The sequence below is a fragment of the Cupressus sempervirens genome, chromosome 6 (assembly GCF_028749045.1).
Source record: "Cupressus sempervirens isolate cs-2001-9-10 chromosome 6, ASM2874904v1, whole genome shotgun sequence".
NCBI lineage: Eukaryota > Viridiplantae > Streptophyta > Pinopsida > Cupressales > Cupressaceae > Cupressus > Cupressus sempervirens.
The window spans coordinates 589,619,534-589,639,663 of NC_143123.1; the positions used below are offsets into that span (position 1 = coordinate 589,619,534).

The 20,130-nt window shown below is 34.8% G+C and overlaps 1 pseudogene; it reads right to left on the reverse strand.

Moving 5' to 3' along the window:
- LOC149553628 (metal tolerance protein 5-like) overlaps positions 1–19,200 on the reverse strand; it is a 126,615-nt pseudogene extending 107,415 nt beyond the window's left edge.
- Positions 19,201–20,130: the final 930 nt, after the last annotated feature.

A 20,130-nucleotide genomic window follows, 5' to 3' on the forward strand; every position in this document is an offset into this window, starting at 1 on the left:
TTTTATTATTTAGGTTTCTTATTTTATATTTGATACCTACAAAGAGGCTATGTCATCTGAAGATTTGGTTGTTGAATTAGGTGAAGACATGGGTGTTAGTGATCACATAAAACTAGTTTGTGTAGAGAAGGGCATCCATAGCAGTAAGGCGATGATGGTCTACTTGTAGGAAGCCAACCTCTTACTGTATATGGAAGGAATGGGGAAGCATGATCAGATTGTCTCCATGTAGTTATTCTAGACTTGGAAGGATAAAAAGGTGACTATCAATGGTATAGAATTTGAAATCTCTAAGGAAATCATTGTGAGGACCAAATATTTTACTATGGAATGAAAGAAATGGCGAAGGAAGGCTAAAGTTAATGAGTAGCATAGTTTGCAAAAAGTTTTCAAAGTCAAGGAGGAACCAATGTGAATGCACAAAGAATTTTCATGGGAAGCCCTCCCTATGCCTTGGGACACCATCTGCTATGTGATTATGTAGTATATCACCCTTGACGATCACTTGTAGGTAATCTATTATTACCACTTCCCTATTTTGAATCACTTCAAGAATCTTGACCAAATTTCCTTCCCATTTCTATTATTGCATTTGTTGGAAGATTCTATTTTTAAGGCTGGGAGGAAACATGAGGGTAGAACTTTCTACCTTATCCACCAATGGCTTATGAACAAGTTGTATATCAAACACCTAGCCCAAAACCTACCTTTTTTTGTTAACCCACTAGCCTTGGTGACCCTCTAAGTCTCCTTAGAGCTTGGACTTGGGCCTAGCCATGAGAAGTTTAAGAAAACCCATGGCCTGGAAGTCAAAATGGGCTCGGAAGCTAAAATCAGCCTCTTAGAGTCAGACTCAGATACTAAGAAGGGTTTGAATACTAAAAAGCATACATAGAGCACTAGGAGAACTAGTAAGAAACTATAGTTAGATAAAATCAAGTCCCTCCCAAACATGATTCCACTTTTGAGTCTTTCAATACTGATGTCAAACCTGTGAGAAAGAAGAGATTACCTCAGTCTGCCCCCAACCCTTTTAGTCCTTCTCATTATTGCCCCACTTTTGTTTTCCAGTCTATTGAAATAAGTGAGTTTCATGTTTTGGTTAGGATTGGTCTTTTCCTTGAAATGTTTGAGTTTAGGTCTATAATGCTAAAGATTAGGTGATCTCTATCAAATTTTCCCCTTTTTCCTTCTCTCTCTTTATATGTCGTTGGGTGTTTATTTTTACCTTGTGATTGGTTGGGGAAGTTAGTACCTAGTCTGGTAGAGAGAAAATATAGTCATTGTAGATCAAATATTTGTTCTATTGGCTCGTGGCATACCATCTCTTGATAAAATGAGCATTTGTGGAAAAATAAAAATTGTCTTGTCCTCATTAGGTTTCCAACTCATGAAGGCAATTTCCTACAAAAGATCACTTTGACACACATATAACTCAATAAGTCCCCACAGATGTCAAATTTCAAACAAATTAATGTTTGAATCTGAGATAAGACTCATAAATATTAATCAAATTTATTATTACTCCAATATTTAATCCTAGCCAAAAATGTAGAACTGTCTTCTCCTCGGCAGGTTTCCAACCCATGAAAATAGTTCTTTGTAAAGTAGTTTGAAGTGAAAAAAAAGAGGTTGAGTGTCTCTCAAATGGGTCCTCACACCTTAAAAAGCATTCCCAAATACTAGAAATGATATTGTCAAAGATTTGACCTAGAAGGAAGAATTGGTAGAAAAATGAAAATTGCCTTCTTCTTAGTGGGTTTCCAACCCATGATGATAGTTTTTTGATTATTTAAGAAACATTGAGCTAACAAGCAAATTTTTTTCCTACATTGATTTTGGAGCATGTCAGAATGATACTAGAATAAATCAAACCATTATAGAAAAAGGATATTGTTAGGATCTCATGTGGTGGATTTTTATCGACAGAGTATTCTGATGGCAACTTTCTGAAACTTAATGGAAAACAAAAAAGTAAGTAATAGGCATAGAGAAAGTTAGCATTAAGCTCAATGGAATAGATAAAATACTCATAAACCACTGATCTTTTACATTTTCTCTCCAATGGGTATTTACTTAAATTTCATCCATGTGGTGTGAATTTTGAAGAATAAAAGATGAACCAAGACCCTCATATAGAGATGTACAAGTAGTTGAATGAGTTACTTATGTTCTTTGCTTCCTTATTATATCAATACACATAGCCTTATAAGAGTTTGTAACTATTGCATTTATTGTCTCATTCAATCTTTCAATTCAAAATCTTATTCACAAACTCATGGAAACCAAGTTTGTAGGTCTTAATGGTTTGACTAAGATCAAGTCCCAATTGTAGAATTTCACGAACACATTCCTCTACTTCAATGACATGGAAGACTTCCAAAGGAGGGTGAAATCTAAACTAATTCACCCCATTACTAAAAAACTCTAAGGATGTGATTTGGTTGAGGCTGCTGGTTTTTTAGTTGTAGTCCAAGCCCTGGAGCTAATTTATAAATGCATTCACCATTACAATCCAAAAACTAGACAAATTGTTCTACTTGATAACATGGTATTAATCTCAATTGATAGGAAAATAGTGGTGAATTTTCTTCATGCGACAGAGCAAGAGGAGTTCTTTGACTTGATTATTGGTGGGGCCACATTAGAATTCCTAGCAAAGAAGATGATTTGGAGGAAGGAGATCATGAGAGCTTTGTTCCAGAAGCCATAGATGAATAAGAGAAAAGTTCCTAAAACTTTGTTTAGAACTAACCTTAAGCTAGAAATAACTAGCATTTTGGTCCTTCTATGTAGGTTAAGAGGTTAGGTAGAAACCTTAAATTTCATTGAGCAATACTTCTTTCTAGTTCAAGTTATATGCTTGGACACCCAGTACATTGATTGGGCACAAGAGGTAAGTGAGATTTTGTCCAATGCTCTCTCAATGACCAAGTTTTATGATATGTTCTACATGTCTTCCTTTTTAATTTACATGCTAGCCTCATTACAATTATCGCATGGCCTTCCAAGATTAGAGACTTTCCTTGATGATGTTAAGGCTTATGATTTTTATCCATGTATCCAATTATAGAATAGTTATGTAGATTACATTAAAGTGAATGATGCATTTACTGTGTGGGTTTGCAAGAAACTATAGGGATGCCCATAAAGGAGATTCAACATAAAAGCCATGGCTACCATCAATTAGTTTGGATTTTACTTTATTTAGTTCTCATCATTTTATTATTTGCATCTTGCAAAATTTGATGGATTTCCCTTGAAGCTACTAAGGTATCCAAGTGACATTATCGTGTTGACCAAGATTATATGACAAGCCTTGCAAGTGAACATACTGAGTAGAAGCCTAAAGAAGAAATGCTATGAATTTCCCATGAGAGTTGGAGCCTTCAACTATGATACTCAGTGCAATTTCTAGAACATGATGAAGGTGTTTGAAAGGAAATACAAGCTGGAGATGTATGAAGTCTTGAGGCCTATGTTTGACCTGAATGGGTATGCTAGAGATGTCTTATAGATTGGGAGCATGATGAGAAACACCACTACCATTGAAAATTATTGAGATGATTGCAAAGACGAGTTTGAGATATGTGATTGAGCCTTTACAAGGTTTACAGTCGACCAAGTAAAATATATAAGGAAAACATTGTTGTGAATGGAGTTGAAGATGATGGTCAAAATATGTATAATAACACTTATTTGACCAAGCTAAGGAACACTCCCCTAAGTTTGAAACCTTATGAAGATGTTGTGGAGGATCTAGATATGATGATGGAAATAATCTATAAGAGAACTAGAAAGTGGGTCAAGTGGACCATGACATGATGAAGCAGGAGCAGACGCACACTAGCCTAGTCCTCCCCAAATGTGATAGCACATTCATCTTCTCAAAGTGGCACTTCAAGAAAAATGTTACTACTCACTCAGGGACTCACTCAACTAGCCAAAGGAGGTGATCAACCTCTTAATAGGAATATACCTCTTGATAAAACTTGTCAAGATGGTTTAGTTCTTGTAATTGGAACAAAATTAGAATCTGAGAAGAAGACGAAAGAATTGAAGAATAGTCTAGTCATGGTGGCCCTCTCACTTGATAGAAATCCAATTCCATCCATAAGTGCCACATTAATCCTTCCAAGTAGCCCCCAAATGTAAGTGGTTGACCTTGGAGATGGAGGAAGTAGTGAGAGTGAATCTAAAAAGTCAAATGAAACATCAAAAGAAACATAAGAAATAGAGAAAGCATCTGAAGTAGGGAAAGTGCCCAAAGTTACAAAACTCATTCCTCTAGTTCCAAAGAATCCTTTCTCTTTAGTTTCAAAGAAATTAACTCCTATTAAGAGGAAAATATTTAGTGTGGATACATTAGGAACAACATCTAAGGTAATTGGCACATAATCATGGCTTGAAGATACCTTAGACTTTACCTCTAGCTATCTATTCTGGGTCGGCATTGAGTAAAGTCAAGAAGAAAAAACTTTGTTGATTCTCAGCCAAGACCTTGATATATGATACTTAAATATGGATATTTCTAAGCCCACCAAGTAAGGAAGAATTGAAGACCCAACTATAGAGGACTTCACATTGCAGTCTGTAGACCTTGAAGAAGTTACAGATGACACCAAAGTGGTCCTATGAAAATCAACAAATGAAGTGATAGAAGGATAACTTAAAGGTTTCAAACTAGCCAAAGTAAGAATGAAGGAAAAGATTCACAAGATTAATTTCTTTATTAGGCAACTAATTACCCCACTGGCAAGTATTTTGGGAGTATCATCCACTAGCGACCATACAACCACGTACATTCAAGCTATCATTTACCAACTACAAGAAGAAAAATACTTTGGGAAAAAGTGTAGGGAGTGGAGTGGAAGACTCAAGTTTGAAGGACTTTCAGTCATAGAGCTACTAAAACATGCAGTGTTGAGGCTTGAAATGAAGAAAGATAACATCTCAGCTAACCGAGCTATCCTATCAACAAAATATGCCAAGAATGAGGAGTGCATGTAACTATTGAAGATGGTCATCCAAATGAAAGATAAGGAAGTAGTGGAGGAAAAGATTATACCAAAGGGAGATGAGACCTTACTTGAATGGAAATATAGTATGCACTTCAAGGCTGAAATGATTTTAGTAGTTGAGGAAAGACTAAAAGAAATAGAAAGAAAAGTTAGGGAGGACAAAAAAAAAAGCTATCAATTTTTAAAAGGCCTACACACTAACTCACATACTAGTGGACAAGGGAAGGGGATAGTAGGAATTGCTATCATGCAAAATAATTTTTCTAGTCATTTGGATAATCTAATAGAGAAATTTACCAATCATCAGGATAGAGTATTAGATCTCTAATAGCTCAATGGGTGTGTACATGTGGTGATGGAGGAATCACAAAAATGGTTGAATGCTATCAAAGACTTGGCTTGAGAACACTCCAGGTGGCTCTTGAGATACACCAATATTCATGTCCACCAACATGAAGATATTATTTTGATCATTTTCACTACCAAGGCCTATAAGTTGAAGTGACATCTCTCCCACCCTTTTGTATTTTGATGAGAAATTGTAACTGATAACTGGCTCCTTGGAATTTGTCATTTTTTGAGGAGATAAACCGATTGAGTTCCCTTTTGTAATGACCATCTTGGAATCCTATATGTACTTAACTGAAAGATTAATGAAAGGTCGGCTAATTTTTGGTGCAAGATAATTCATGTTGTAGAGATAAATTGAATGTGTTTTATATCAATTATTTGTTTTTCCATTGTTTTAGATAGTTTAAAATATCTCTTTCAGTTGAATTGAGTTAAGGAATAAACAAAGCTTTGTTCCCTTGTTCAATACAATGAACTGAGGTAATTATAGTATTATCAAAGGTTAAAGAGATTATGTTTCACATTTTTCCTTAAGTTAGTCCATTTCATATTAGAGTTAGAAGTATTTTGTTAAATTTTTAATTCATAGATAGAATTATCACTACATCGACAATTTCTGTGGGTTCATAAGATGTGTGAATTCACATATTTGATTAGCATCAACACGTGAAGCTTTGCCTAAGTTCTTGTTTAGTGTTGACTTTATGGTCATGTTTATTATTAGCAACACACAATTATTCAGATAGATAATATCTACCAAGCTTATTGTATAGTTCCTATCGAGTTCAAGGAACAATATTTAGTTTGCATCAAGCAGTTTCTACCAAGTTGGTGTTCAGTAGTTTAAATTGAGCATCTCGGCGTATGCCAAGTTCCTTAGTGCAAACTGAGTTGTGCAATGCTTATTGAGTTTGTAGTTATAATGATGTGAATCTAGTGTGGACCAAGCCACTTAGTGTTAAGCAAGAGATTTAGTTTATACTGAGCTCATTATGATAACATTGATCAAGCTATATAGTGTGAATCAAGTGATTCAGTTTATATGTCGAGTTTCATAGTATTCACCAAGTCACCAATGTAGATCGAGTTTAGAATACTTAGAAGTTATCAGTATAGATCAAGCTTCTATGTCTACCAAATGCATGATGATGCTAATCATTGATAACAGATGCTAAGTATTAGAACCTCACTGAACTATTCTTCAGAACCTGAGTTCTTGTAGTTGGGCCAACTTTGTGTAAACTTGTATTATAGTAGATTTTTTTGAATTTTAATTGGATTGGTATATATGTAATTGATTGTATCACATCCAATAAATAGCATGGAAGTAATGTAAGAAGTAGAGAAGAACAAAAATGTGAAGTACAAAAGCTACAATAGTATAAGGAGCAACAAAGATTTATCTATCATAGTAAGGTGATCATTACACTAAAAGGAATTTCACTCAACAAGCCAAGTTGCAGATTAGAGATCAACCACCATTTCATCCTAATAGGTGGATCAGTTAAATCCTTTCACAAGGTAGACTTAACAATCTTTTTTAAATCTCTTTACCGAGTGCATACTTCATTGTATGTTTGTAAATCCTTTTGCAAGGTAGACCTAGCAGTCCTTATTGCTCCTAATAGGGAAGATCATTAGAAGTGATCATTATAAGCCTTAATAGGCCAACTTTATATTGTATTACTAAAGCATATGGGTATCATCCCCACTCCAGTTTTTCTTTCTATTTGGAAGGTTTCTGGGTCACCATATTGTGTGTCAAAATTGTATGAATGTTTTGATGCTTTCAATTTTTCATACATGTAATTAGATCAGAATATGCTTGAAGGATTCATTGCTAATAAAGGATTAGGTTTTATAGGTTACTGATTGACCCCTCCCCTCTTAATAACATAGCCTATGACATATATTTCCAACAATTAGTATCAAAGAATTATGGTTCTTAGGAAATAATTTTAATAGCTTGAGCAAAGATTAGAGGCTATGGAGGTATTTAGACTTGATAAGGCTATTGATAAGGAGCAGCTAGATTTGGAATTGGCTATTGGAAAACTATAGAAAGCAAAGAAACAACTCTCTCAATCCTTGAAAAGGAGAAAAGATCTTGTAATCTAGACGAATGAAAAAATCTACATTGAAGAAAGAATTGAAGATATCCATTCAAGAAATTTAGATGAAGCCAATGAAGCAATCAAAGAACTATTAGAGAAAAATGGAAATCTTCAAGAAGAAGTAAGAAAACTGAGAAGAGAGAAAGAATTTTGGTCAATAAGATTGTGTGAAGTCATGGAAGAGAAAAACAAGAGAAAAGAAGAGATAGAAGGAAAGAAAAATAAAATTTAGCTCCTATCCCTTTAGCAGGAAAAATTCATTAATTAGCCCACCAATGAAAATGAAGAAATCATGAATCTACAATTAGAAATGAAAGATTGTTGAATGGCCTAAACATTGAAAAGCAAATCAATGAGAGGATAATGAAATCTCAAGAAAACATAGATCAATTGAATGAGAAAATCCATTACAGACAAAAAGGAAAAGTGGGAATTAGATATACATAAGAATGTGAATCATCCAAGCAAGTACCAAAAAAGAATCAAAGACCTACTTGTAGTCATTATGGTAAAATAAGCCATACATCAAACAAATGTTGGAGCAATGGGAAAAATAAATTTAATGGAAAATGTTACAATTGCAATCATCATGGTAATAGAGCTAATGAATGAAAACAGAAACCTAAATTGAAGGCAAATGTCACAAATGTAAGAAGCATGGGCATAAATCTTCAGAATGCAAAACTAAGATATTGAACCTAGTAGAATAGATTACAAAAGTTATATTTGGTTGGGACTATAACACTTGGTGTAGATGTCATTACTATGGAGAGTTTGGACACATTGGCATGAATTGTGTAAAACATCACATGAGGACAAGAGACACTACTAGAAGATGTTTCATTGTATAGAACTTGGTCATTTTGCCAAGAATTGTATGAATACTAGAAGAATTGAAGATGAAAATAAACCCAAGAATGATAACATTAGAAAGTAGATGAGACTACAATGGATTTCAAAATCTTTTGAGAATACAAGTCTAAGAAATAATATACATGTCACTCAAGTATTTCCACTTGATCTCTCGCAAGGAGAACTAGAACTAGGATTTTAAAGAAGACATCTCACATCAGTTTTGGACAATAGTATGAAAGATCCATATTAGCATTCAAGATGAAAATGGATTACCGAGCATTCAAGGAGATGCTGGTCATTATCAAGTGAAGTTGGGTTATAGACCCTACCGAGAAAGGTTGGAAGCTACTAAAAATTTTATGTCGTCATTGAGTCAAGGATGACTCTGTTGAGCACTTAATGCAAGCAAAGTGGAAGAAAATTTGTCATTTGAGGGAAAAATGATACTAGGAATTTATGGTGATTGGAAGGAAAATTTTGATTTAAAAAAGGTTGAAATCAAAGTCAATTGTCATTGCGAATTTTTTAGAGCTATTTGTGCAAAGCAATTTCTAAGCAACCAAGCAATCTGAGCATATTATTGTTGAAGATTTTCATAACTATGAAAACCCTACCAAGAAAAATGGCTTCCACTAGTAGAAAATCTAAGAAAGGGTTAAAATGTTAGTTTGAGGCATGGAATGGAAGGCTCCAAACTTCAAACTGAGTTTGGCTGTCATAGAATCCCTAGACTTGAGCGAAGCACAATCTCAAATTCAATCAAAGGTACTATTGATAAATGATATTTGTTCACATTTTCAAGGTGCTATTCAAGATATTGGAACTTTGGAAATGGATGAATCCTTGAGATAATTGTGTGTGAATGGTGTGTTAAAACCAGAGTATCAACACCTTGAAGTGAAGGGTTTGACTCACATTCTGCACATGCCATGAGATTTTCAAATCAAATAGATAAGATTTACCCTCAACCATGTGCATATTGGTCAGCTGTGGTTAGAGAAACCTATTGTGATAACAAAGAAGATGATCCATAGGATCACTGGTCTTCCAATGTTGTAAAATTCTAAAATGACCAAAACCCTAGGTCAAGTTGAGCTAGAAAAGAAAACCCTTGCCAAGTGGGATGGAAGGGGAATGAAGATTAGCTGTGTTAAAAATATGTAATTGAAGTACAAGATACATGTCACTGCACAAAGAATATACAAGTTGAGCAGACTCAATAGTGCATTATGCAAAGTAGTGGATCCTATATACAAAGTGGTAAAAAATAACTTGTCACTTGACCTTGCTGAGTTGATGCTGAATTAGTTCAGCAAAAATATGGAGAGCATAAGAACTTCAAAGAACAATCCTTGTAAGTTTGGTTGACTCTTAACTTGTCTATTTTTCTATGTGAAAAAGATTTTCCCATCTAAAGGTACCATCATATGGAGGAAGGATGTACTTGTTCTTTATTAGAAAAATTAATATATAGTTGAAATGGGAGAAAAATATACAACTATTATGGATAACTACTTTGATGCATTTAAGAAAAAGATGAATAACAAATTAAAGATACCAAAGACATCACATTGCCTTGAAAACTCATTTATATAGACATGAGTTGAAACAAGAAAAGGGAAAATGTGATTGACAGGTGTCCTTCAAAAGATATTTACACACACCTATCACAAAAAGGAAAAATGAAAATAACAGAAAGGTTAATACATTGAACATTCCTTTGTGGGCCCCTTTCTATTATTCCACCTGAATAGACAATAGTGTTACCATCTAATTATTTGATTACTCTGATTGCTCAGAGTAAGTGACCATCAAGTTGGATAGTGATGAGTCATCTCTAATTACCTACATACTCACTCTAACCCAAGGATCTTCCTTTTCTTCATCATCAACTATAAGGGTAAAATTTACTTTTGCACCTTCTTCCTCCTCATCATCTTCTACTTCATCATCCTCTTCCATTTGCTCCATAGACATAAATTTATCTTTCCACTCATTATATACAGTGTCATCCATCCAATGAAAACTTAGAAACTCTCTTTGTAGAGTTATTAAAGAATCTGCAACTGCTTCTATATCAACAAGTTTTTTCCTAACATCATTATAAAATAATTTTACTTTTAGTAGCTCCTCATTTGTCCTTGCCCATAAAAAATGACTAGTTTCATTAATAATTTTATTCATCCTTTAAAAAAGAATTTCATCTAATTCTCTTTTGCACTCCTCTTTTTCTTTCACTTTATCAACACCTGTTTTGCATCTCTTGCTCTCTTTTCATCTTGATGATGGATCACATAGTGTGATTCAAAACGTTGATGTTAAAAATCTCTCCACAATCAAATCCAAAAACAAATATATTATGCAATGGATTATGGAAATCTGATCTATTTAATTTATCGACACTATATAGAGCACAGGGAAATATATCTAATTTCTCTGCAACATATTTGGAAAAACAAATAATTAATCTTTTTTGAAAAGAATTTTTATTATCATCAAATGCTTTCAATTTTTTCAACAAGTCAAAGATGTTTTCTATTTGATGACAAGGCAACTGGATTATAGATATACACATAGCAGTGATATCTTCATTTCTTTCTGTCCACTTCTACATAAGGGGTCTGAATATAGATTCATCGCTCTTCAATTCATCCTTGATGATTGCAATCCATGATAATAAATCAAAAAATGATGGTAATTCTATCCTATCCACTAAATACATAACACCCTGCCTCAATTTTTCTTGATACTAATCATTTAGTTCTACATGTAGTGCATATAATTTGTTTTTCTCCTCTTCAAAATCCTCTGTAGTGTAGAACTAAGGCCTTTCCAGGGTGTCTGGTATTTCAATAATTGGAGTTGATTTAAAAGGTTCAACAGGTGGTCTTGGGGGATATGCAATTCTAGATCTACTAGACTCTTGTACTTGTCTCTTCCCAAGTACCTTCTCCATTTGAGATACTTTGTTTTCCAATGACTGTATCTATGTACCCCTTTCCTCATATGATTTCAAAACTTCTTCAAACCTAGAATTGAGTTGGGAAAATCTCTTTTCTTCTTAACCAGATACAACACTACCAAACTTCAACATTTTTGAGGCCATTCCAATTATCTGTTTAGTACCTGTAAACACCTAAAATTGTCCAAAACCCATTTCCTGACCAATTAAATAAATATTTATTATTTATTTAATTTCCCTACCTGTAATTAAATAAATTTACATTTATTTAATTATGTTCACCTTTTCTTGATTTAAATAAACTAAGGTTTATTTAAATCCTAGCCCATTCACTTTAATTAAGTACTTCATTTACTTAATTAATCCCCTTCTAATCCCACTTGGAATTAAATATTAAATTTAATTATATTTGAGCACATGGCTCCTAAATTTAACCCTCACTTAACCTCACTTTCCTAACCTAGCCCGTCCTTCTAACCTAGGTCCAACCTCTTACCCACTAATTAATCCTAGTTCCTCATCTAATCACATCATTGATCATTTGCACAATCCTAATCAAAGGATTATCAAACTCTAGTCACACGTGACATGTGACTCTTACACATGTACACATTTGTCCCCCTTCACATGTGAACCAAAGATGTCTCACACATGTGTGAAAAACCTTGAGCCTCCAACCCTCTTACACTTGCCATTGACCCATCACATCAAAGGTTTCTCACACATGTGTGAGCATCTTGCCCCCTTTGAATGGTCAAAAACCCTAATCCACATAGAGTCTACTTGGCCTCCACCTCATAGACACCTCATCGATCCTTAGGGATCCTAGCCCTTCATCTTGCATTCAATCTTAGCCGTCTGTTGCATCTCATTTCCTATAAATGGAGAGCTCTCTCCTCATTTTCACAAGCACTATCTAGCCTATTATTATGCTGCAAGATTTGTGAGCAACTACATCCCAATAAGATTGAAACCATCGTCCACTTGGTGATTTCATGAGGTTTACATGAGTAGATTAAGCTATTTTGATTTCATGTTATGCTTATTTACATTGTTCTGTTGCATATTTTGAGGTTTGCATAAACATGTAGGAATATGCATTAGTTGCTTAGTATTTATTCCTCTTATTACATTTTTATGCAATACATTTGGCACGCTTGGTGGGACCCATTTCACAGGTTCAAACTAACCATTTAACGTATTTTTTGAGTTTATGTGTGAGTGTTCAAGCTTGTAGGGTGAAGGCTTGCATTTGGAAATCAACTTTCATTAGGAGCGTCTAATTGAGCCAAGGAGCCCATCATCACATTTGGAGGACATAAGAGAAGTTTCTTTTTGACATAAAACACTTTCTATTTTGCTTATTGCTCTATTTTCAAGTTGTTGAGGTAGATACACGTTGAATATACTCTTTGTTAATGGAAAATTAGAAAAGAAAAAAAAATTACTCCTTGTTTGTTGGTAAATAAATAGGTTTTAAATTTTTTTTTAAAAAGGTGGGGTTTCCTTTATCTTTGCGTTATTCTATTTATGTTTTAAAAAAAAAATTTGCTTTGTTAAATATTTTTTTTAAAAAGGGGTCAAAAGTTTAAAAAGTAAATAAATAAATTTAAATTTTTTTGTTTTTTTAAAAAGAGGGGGTTGGGGACTTAGTTTCATTTGTATCTTTTTTTAATGCATTTTTAACATATATATAAATTGTTTTCAAAAAAAAAAACCACCACTTTTCCACTTTTCCATATATATAAATTGTTTTTAATGCATTTTTATCCACTTTTCCACGTGCTATCACCACCAAACCATTGTGAATCTCCTTCACAAGGAAAGTAGTAAAATCTAGAATAGTGCTCATCCCAAATGAAGAGTTTGAGCCATTATGAGGACAATTGAGTCTAGGATTTTCTCGGCAACATCCATTCCAAAAATCTTGCAAAGAGAAAAATACAATACCCAAGCCCTAAGGTTAAAATCTCTTCTTAGTAATGGTTTGGCGGTGCTGGCTGTAATCATAGGATAAGTACCAATTTTAGCAACATGCTCCTATAGTGGCCCTGTTCTTTTGTAAACCCTTTGTGCATCCTACCTTGCTTGAAAGTTATCCATATCAATAGTTTCATGCATAGCAGGGTTAGGGTTGAGATTGAAAACTTCTCTAGTTAATTCAGGGAAAACCCTAAAATGGTTTGCTCTAGCATGGTTCTTTACCCACCCCATAATTGGATCATATTTCTTGGCCAAATCCATCAACAAATAAATATCAAAGAAAATTGTGGGGACTGTTAATTTACCAATTTCAAACTCCCATACATTGCTCATAGGTGTGTCTAGTTTTCACTCTGAAAACCATTTTCTAAACAACTCTAGACCTTGCATGGAGACCTAGGCATCTCGTACCCAGTTAGCCTTGTCATAAGAACCCTCTCCTAAGGCTACCCTAGGGTGTTTAGGAATCAACTCCCTCCCCTTTGTTATTTCATGTACAAATAAAGGAAATTGTTCTAAAAAGTCATCATGCACAGAGCGCTTTAGATAATCAGTCTGTCCAGTAAACTCTTTACGTGGAGGCATTTTAAAATCTTAAAATTTTTATCTCACCAAAATATTACTACTTAGAAGCTTTAAAAGAACTTCTTAAAATTTCTATCTCACCAAAATATTACTACTCAGAAGCTTTAAAAGCACTTACCTGCGAAATTCTGCTTTGTTCTATAAAATTCTTTGCTACAATTTGTTGGATTTCCTTGTGAGATTTTGTGCCCTAGCTCTGGAAATTTTATGTGTTCTGATAGCCTTTTTCAATTTAGTGGTTCAATAAATGATGAGATCATGAATTATATTCGAGCATTGAAATCACATGAATGAGCTCTAAACCAAATTAACTTCCATTACCCATTTTTTCTCAAGTTGCATCAGAATTTCAAATCTCATCTATCGATTTCACCAAATCGGATGACTTTAATTCAAAAAAGTAATAAGCTTTATGTCCTTAGGCATGGGGCCATGTGTCACATTATCACTTACCTACATTGCTTAAATTTCTTGCATCTTAAAATAATGGGTAAGTGCCAATCATTGATCATTGAAAGATCAACAGTGACACTGATTTACAGTTGACTAAGGCCCAATGAGCCATTTTAATTAATAGGAAGTCTCTGTGTGAGTCTATGCCTTCTGAAAACCTCCATGTAAGAGGGTCCCATATCACCCTCTTAATCAAAGAGTACTCGATGTCATTCTTTCCATGTGTCAAGCTGGCATATTCTCGCTTTCCTTATTGAAAGAACATCTTCAAATTGCAAGCTTGTGCCAGTCATCAATCTTTGAAAGATCAATGGTGGTAATACTAAAATTTTGTAAATCTTGCAAGGTGAGAAAAGTGACGTTACCATGGACACATGTCTGCATGGTGCATACCCGCTTTGTTTAAACTTCGCTCAATGTTATTTATGTGGGAAAGCACCCTTTGTTGATTAGGACAAGATCAATGATGTGAAACAATTCTACATTTTATGCTTGCATCATCCACTTGGACCAATAAAATGACTCTTCTCATCCCTCATTCTCTGACCCACTTGACTACTGCATTTATTTCTGAGGTTTCCATGCATGTAGGACAAATACTTCCAACTAAGCACAAGTGGCAAACCACATGGTGTGACTCAATGTTCTTCCATAATTTGGCCCCATTGTGACACATGTTTCAAAGGCACATACCCACATTCCTTATTTCCTAAGTAGTTTCTTAATGCGGGTGTGCACCAGCCCTCGATCTCTAAAGGATCTATGGTGTAACAAAACTTTAGCTGATCTGGCAAATGAAATACTTTATTTGCATAACTGTCATTACATATCAGAAATTGTTTTAAATTTTGGCACACCATAGCACAGACTGACAATTCTCGGCCCCACCTTGCTACGTGTCAAAATACTACTTGCCCACATTATCTATCTCTCATGCAACTTGAAAATGCAGGCATGCATTGGCCTTAAATCTTTTGACAGATCAACAGTCATAGAATAAATTGTCTTGAATACCACGTCGATTGAAGTGATGAATAAAAACTTTCATCTATTCCAACTCATCTGACACTTGCCATAGAAGACATATCAACATCATTTTTGGTAATGGTGGGCCCATGTTGTCAAGCTGTGCCACATGTCCTATTTATGCTTCCCCACATTATTTAATTCTTGAGCACCTCTTTCTTGTTGGAAAGCACTAGCCCTTGATTGAAATGAAATCAATGGTTGATGCTTCTTGGTGATAAAGGCATATCTCTGTTAGTAAATCAACCAATGACATCGCAGGAAATCCAGAACGGGCATGAAAAGTATTGACAAACCTGCAAAAAGTTTCTGACAACTTATGACTCCCCACAAACTTTATAGTTCACTAAAACTTAAAAAAGGAAAGGGTTACGTGTCACCAAGTCACATGCCCACATTATTTAAAAACCTTCCATCTTAATATTATGGTAATGTGGTCCCATTGATCTAAATAAGATCAATGGTCATGTGAAATATGTGTTATGCAGGATATTCCTCAATAAAATATAGAGCCAAACACAAATAGAGCATGGTCAACAAGACTTAAAAAAAGGCTTTTAATAAAGACATGCTCGCGTAAGCCTAACCTTAGGATAAGGCGATATGCCTTAAAATTAATTTTTCTAAAAAAATATTTTCAAAGGTTTTCAAAACTAGGGTAAAATAAGATAAGGCCTTAAGATTTGTTACACACTAAGGATTTTTTGAAAAATTTTCAATGGTACACCTTGTGAAAATGATAGAATTCAAATAACACAGAGACCAGGACATGAACTAGGGCAATCTAAGGGTTTGAAAAATACAAGGAACAAAACCCTAATTTGCAAGACACAAAGACTCAAATGATTTTTCACTAAAAAATTTCCAAAATTTCTACATTGTGAAACATCAGACCAACAATGGCTCTGTCTGGGGATGATAGACTACTTGAACCTATGCAAGAATTCAGAATCTTTGGGAGAGCAGACCACATACTTGGTATAGGGATGAAAACATTTTCAGAGAGCATAGAGCAACACATAGGAACAAGAAACAAGAAAAAAAACTGTACAAGAGACTTCTTATAGGGATTTACAAAATATACAGACTATACAGGAAAACTAGGAACCCTAAAACTACTATTCATGGAAAACGCATACCTTTACGAAAAGTACCTCTTCAAAAATTGTCCATGAACTAGAAATTCAAGAATATCTCCAGTTAAATCCTTCAAAAAATATGAATCTTCTACATTTTTATCACAAATGTTATATGGGCCAAGCCAGATTGGGTCAAATTTACCATGCTTTCATTTATCTTCCACTTTAGCATTCCACATCAGTACCATGTCACCTATTTCAAATTTCCTATCACTTGCTCTTTTGTCATACAAATGCTTCATTTGTGATTGTAATTTGGCATTTTGAACATAAGACTCTCTCCTTGCTTCTTCTAGTTGAAAAATATCATCCATTCTGAGTTGCATCTCATCAATGATGTCATCTTCATATAGTTGAACAAATTTATACATCTCCTTTAGGTTATTTTTTGGAAGCCTGGCTTGTATACCATAAACCAGATCAAATGGGGTACATCCAATGGCCTTTTTCATAGTAACACTATTAGCCCACAGAGTTAATCGCAACTTTGAATCCCACACCTTCTTATTTTCCCCCAAAATCCTCTTGATGATTTTCAATATACTCTTATTACTAGATTCAATGTGACCGTTACCTTGAGGGTGGTAGGGTGATGATGTGTATTCTGTAATGCCATACTTTTTACAAAAATCTTTATATTCCTCTAATCTGAAACACATGATTATAATTTGCAATCTTCTAAGGACATCAAAACCTAATTATAATATCATTCAGGATGAAATTAATCACCACCTTGCTTTTTGCATTCCTAGTAGGGATTTCCTCAACCCACTTGGTGAAATAATCAGTAGCCACCAAGATCCAAGAATGACCTCCACTGGACTTGTTTGTGATTTTGCCTATAAAATCAATTCCCCGTTATTGGAAGAGTGCTTGTAGTTCAACTGGTCTTAATGGAAAATTCTTAGAGAATTTTAACTTTCCACTAAACCTTTGACAAGCATCACAAACTTTTACAAACTCACGAGTATCTTTGAAAAGTGTAGGCCACCAGAAACAAACCCTAAGAATTTTGTGAACAGTGGTTTTAGCCATTTAGTGACCTCAACACACACCTTCATGCATATCTTTCAAAATTCTTTTAGATTCATTTTCATCTACACACTTCAAAAGTACCACTTCCGTATTTCTCCACCATAATTGACCCTGCACTATAATATACCTTATAGCCTGCAACTTTAGGGATCTTTTTTGATTGTCTATTAATTCTAGTGAGGACTTCATATTCTGCAAATAATAAATAACATCCTTGTACCAATTAGAGTTATTCATATCACAAATATTCTCCTTGCAACTACCATCAAGTTGATTGATTTGGTTTGCCTCTAGACTAGCTTCTATCATCAATTTGGCCAAACTTTGACCCCTAACCAATTTAGTAATCTAAACATCAATGGTGAACTCTTGTATCCTATTAATCCACCTACATCTCCTACCAGACACCTCTTGTTGTGAAAAGATGTCCTTTACAAAAATAGTAGGAACAAAGGCAATGATAGTAGCTCCCATTAAGTAACATCTAAAAGCCTTAACTCCTTTCACTAGTGCATATGCTTATTTTTCATTGATGTCATACTTGAGCTCTGCTGCTTGTAAAGACTTGCTAAAGAATGCAATAGGTTACTCATAACCTTCTTTATTTTTTTGTAAAAGTACTACAGCAACAATGTGAAATGAGGCAAAAGAAAATATATGCATTGGTTTGTTATAGTCAAGAGCTTTGAGAACATGGGAATCTTTAATAGCTTGCTTAATTTTTTCAAATGCAATATTAGGTTCACCATTCCATTTTATCTCAAATTCTTTCTTTAGCATTCTTGATATAGGCCTACTAATCTCTGCAAAATTTATCAGAAATCTCCTAAGAAAATTGATCTGTCCAAAGAATGACTGGATGCCTTTAACACTCTTGGGTTTCTAAATCTTATCTATTGCTTCTACCCTTTTAGGGTCAATCCTTACTCCATGCTTGCCAACTAGATGTCCTAACAATTTTCCTTCAGTGACAGCTGATCCGGGGGATATTTTCACCAAAAATTGAAGTATCTCCAAAACTCCAACAATCAAAATCATTTTAAAGTCTTCAAAATTTTGCACCCAACGCAATTCGAACGGGAAAAAATGGAGTTCATACACTCGAGATATGGTGAGTCAAAGTTGGGTCAAACCTTGGGTACAGGTCATCAAAAAGGTGAAATTTCAAACTCTCCAAAATTGGTCGAAGTTTGTGCCAAAATGAGGGTCTCGTCGACAGCTTTCCAAAAATGTTCATTTCGTCAAAATTGGACTCTGTATGCAAAAGTTATGTGCAATCAAAGGTGGTTGACCAAAAAGATTATGATGATGACATGTCAGATTACAGAGGTGACACGTCTCACCAACATGGCATAAATTAATTAAAATAATTAGGTTCCACGCATATGGCAAGAAGCCACATGGCACCTTCGGGCTTGTTGGAATTATGTCTACATGGAATTACTTTTAATTTCAACATTGACAAGTGTGCAATGGGGGTCGACCCCGTGACCATCGGGCATCAAAACAGAGCCGGTGGCCGTTACACCACAGACTATCTTCAAACATATACTGTGCCACATTTTTGACAAATAGTCACTGACCCTAGTCCAGTGCAAAGGGCAGTGCAGTGGTTGGAACCACCGACCACCCCCTTCCTTACGCATTTTTAAAAACTTTCCTTGCCACGCCGCCATGTGAGTGGCATGTGATGTTTCTAGCATGGATTTTATTTAAGCTTTATCCAAGCCCGACTTCCCCTTGCCTAAATAAGGGCAATTATTAGAATAAGGATAAATTATAAAATGGAAATGAGTCCCATTCTGAGGGGGGACTATTGTAAGAGTCTAAAAATATTTTTTTCCTTATTATTAGACATTGTTGGGTATAAAAAGAGGGGTTAGGGGCCTTTTGAAGGAAGGAAAATGAAGGGAGAAATAATGCAAATGTTGAGAGAGAGTTTGTCTTTGTGGAGACGTTGTGATTTTTCCTGCACATAGAGGAATTTTGTTGCGTGTGCTTGAAGGGAATTGTCACAAATCACTTGTATTGATTTATTGGAGTTAATTGGATCATTCCCCCTATTGGAGCTGGACCCAGAGATGTAGTCCTTCCCGGATGAACTCTGTAATCAAATGTTTTGTGTCTCTATCTCTCTTTCTGTCATCTCATATTGTGTTTTCTTATTTGCAATTACATTAAATTTGCTTTATTAAAGCTTTAAAATTAACTTTATGTAATTGGTTAGCATTCTCTGTAATTGTCCTAGATCCTAGAAATTAGATCAAATTTGGTATCAGAGCTTTGTTGGACTAGTATTGCAGATTTGAATGTTAACAAGATCCAGGTTGAATCAAGGAAAAGGTGATCTTGAAGAATATAATCCTGAGATCGAAAAATGAAGAGCTAATCCACCATTTCAGATGGAAGATAAAGGTGGTGTACAAGGTTCAGAAGATCAAAATGTACAGAAGACTCTCCAGAGGTTGCAAACAATGGTAGAAGTTTTTCTTACAAGAAAGAGAAGAGAAGATGCAAAGGCGTGCAGCTCGTGATGACAAAGGGAAAAAGAAAGGCACTGATGATGATCCTGATCGTGAGCCTCCATCTCCTCCCTCTTCTCCTTC